Below are 2,759 nucleotides of genomic sequence, written 5' to 3'. Positions count from 1 at the left end.
GATCGCCAGTCACCGTCGAATGTGGCCATTCATTCTGTCGTAAATGTCTGGATCAGTACAAATCCTATAGGAAACATACATGGGCTAAAAAATGTCCAATCTGTCGCAGCGAATTTAAGCAAAAGAAACGAGGGGTAAGAATCGGATTTTATTTGGTTTTTGAGTAGCAGAACTAGCCATAAAAATGTGTATTTCCCCAATGGGTTTGATCGGTTGTTGTTGAATTATATGTTTTTAATTCAGGAAAAAGGGACATCTTCTGCATTACACACTACATCCTCTTCTGATCCTGCTGCTAATACAATGAGTGAAAATAACTTATTGGAGCAATTTATAGCTATTGCCACTAGTGATGGTGAGCTTACGTTACATATCATCTAAATTGTAAGGAAATGTAAAAAATTATCATTTCAGTTAGCGAAGCAAATGATATCGAATATGTATCTGCTGACGATGATAATCTCATGGAAGATGACGATTCAGATGAAGACATGTTTTATTACTTTGAAGACGATGTATCCCTCGAATCGGATGAGCCAGATGATTCATTTTATGACGATGAAATATTTTAATTGAAATCTAGAGAAATTGGAATAATAACGAGAACCAATAAAAGATATAATTATTTTGAAATTTTCACATTTTTATGGCTACGTCGAAGATTTTTAAATTGCAGAATTAATACTTCCTTTTTTCATTTTCCAGAATTGTCGTTGTTGGACGCTGTCCTTGTGCCTTCTCATTATCGCGTTGGGTGTTTCATTAATAACTATATTGAATTTTATCAATTATAATGAACTTTATTATTAGTTATATTTATTTGTAAATATTTTAAGAAAGTATTTTTTTTTAAAATAAGGTTATACTGTGGCGGTGAACTAGCAAATAGATCATAACATGATGCAAAAAAAAAAATAATTAAAAGGAAAATCCTGCAGATTTTGAAAGCTGATTATGACAGCTGAAAATAGATGACATGTGTATCGGTGTCTCGAAAATTTACATCTTAAAGGAACCTAAATAGAGGGGGTAATTCCTCTTTTCCAAATTTCGAATCAAGATTCCTTGGAATTCCTTGATTTAAAGAATTAATGGTCTTTGGCAATATTGTAGATAAAAGCACGGAAAATTCTAATCCTTCACCGATCCATCACAAGAGTCTATTTTGGTATTTTTTTTGTAAATATGGTTAATATCTCCCTCCAAAGAGAATCGTAGAACGTCAGAATATTCCACAAATTTGTCATAAAATTCTAGTATATGACCTAGAAGGCGTTAAAAGATTAATTCTTACCTAAACGCCAGGAATTCGTAAATATTAAAAACCCTTTTGAGGCTTGAGGCCCTACTTTATGTGAGTTTATGTGAAAATCTCCTATTATGCTTTATATTTGATATATTTTAACAAGTAAAAAAGCTACAGGTTCGGCCGGTCCGAACTTTGAATACCCTCCACCATTTGGTACAAATTTAAATATTTTCAAAAAAAAAAAAAAAAAATCCGATAAAAATTCTGTTAAAATCTTAAAAATACCGAATGTATCCGTAAATTAGGGTCTATACGGCGATGTGAACCTGCATAGACAACTTATTATTATAATATTCAAATGCGACACTTAAAAAAAAAATCTGTTCATAATGTAGCTAAAATCATCAAAATACCGAATGTCGGGAGGTATCGTTATATGGCGGCTATACCAAAACTTGGACCGACCAATTCATATCATCCTCTACACAATTGGTCTGTTCCAGAACCTGAAGGAATCTACTAGTTTTGCAATTTTTTTCGATAGCATAAAAAACTTATACATTCTTGCAATTCTGGAACATGCCAAATACAACTTGTTCTGTCAAATTTTGAAGTTCTACGTATAATAAGGTATCGTGATTTCAACAGACAGACAGACAGACAGACATCGTTAGATCGACTTATAATTTTATGCTGTTCATGAATATATATACTCTATGGGGTCTACGATGAATATTTAGGGATGTTACAAAAGGAATGACAACTTTTGAAGGTGGAGGGCATAAAAATGTGGAAGAAGGAGAACTTTCTCTCTCTTCTTAGGTTACTTTGCGATGTAAACTTTCATAACGCCTAATTTCAAAATCTTCTAGATTTTCCTTGAAATTATTAAAAAATAATATTGTCGCACGGTATAGTTGTATACGACAAAAGCCACATTAAAACAGGTTCTGGTCCACATCTGATTTTTTTACCATATAGGTATTTTCTTGTAACGCGAAGGTGAAGTTACTTTTGAGAATCCTCCTCGAATAGTCCGAGTTTGATAAAATTGCACATAGTTTACAAATTGGACCCAAGGACGATCTCTACTGAAATTTGTAATTATCGGATCAGATTTGGATATAGCTCCCATACATGTTTAGATAAAAAAAAACTTCAACAAAGCCAAAAGCCATAATTTTTATATTCTTTTTTTAAATTTTGATTAATAAAAGCAACAAATGTTAGAAATACCATAAAATTTTAGAATAAGTTTAGATTTGTTCGAATTGGTCACATTTGGCACGAATGTTGCTCTGGGGTATTTTGGCCCATTCCCGGTGAAGCGCTTGCTTGAGGTGATCGACACTATGGTATTTTTAGTGTCAATCTTGCTTTCCAAAACACTCCAGACCCAATAGTCTAACGGATTGGTATCCGAAAAATTTTGTGCGCTTGAAATGGAGCGAGGAACCGAATTTTGTAACCATTCCTGGGTGGCGTGTGCTGAGTCCTGTTGGAATGTCCT

General features: G+C 33.3%; 1 long non-coding RNA gene across 1 annotated transcript; it reads left to right on the top strand.

The window, feature by feature from the left end:
- Positions 1–252: 252 nt before the first annotated feature.
- Positions 253–637, top strand: LOC101893706 (uncharacterized). The gene is made up of 2 exons (XR_009342072.1): positions 253–355; positions 415–637. It is a non-coding gene; the product is annotated as an uncharacterized LOC101893706 (long non-coding RNA).
- The last annotated feature ends 2,122 nt before the right edge of the window (positions 638–2,759 follow it).

This window comes from Musca domestica, unplaced genomic scaffold (assembly GCF_030504385.1).
Source record: "Musca domestica strain aabys unplaced genomic scaffold, Musca_domestica.polishedcontigs.V.1.1 2, whole genome shotgun sequence".
Lineage (NCBI taxonomy): Eukaryota > Metazoa > Arthropoda > Insecta > Diptera > Muscidae > Musca > Musca domestica.
This window is presented reverse-complemented; position numbering and strand designations above follow the sequence as displayed.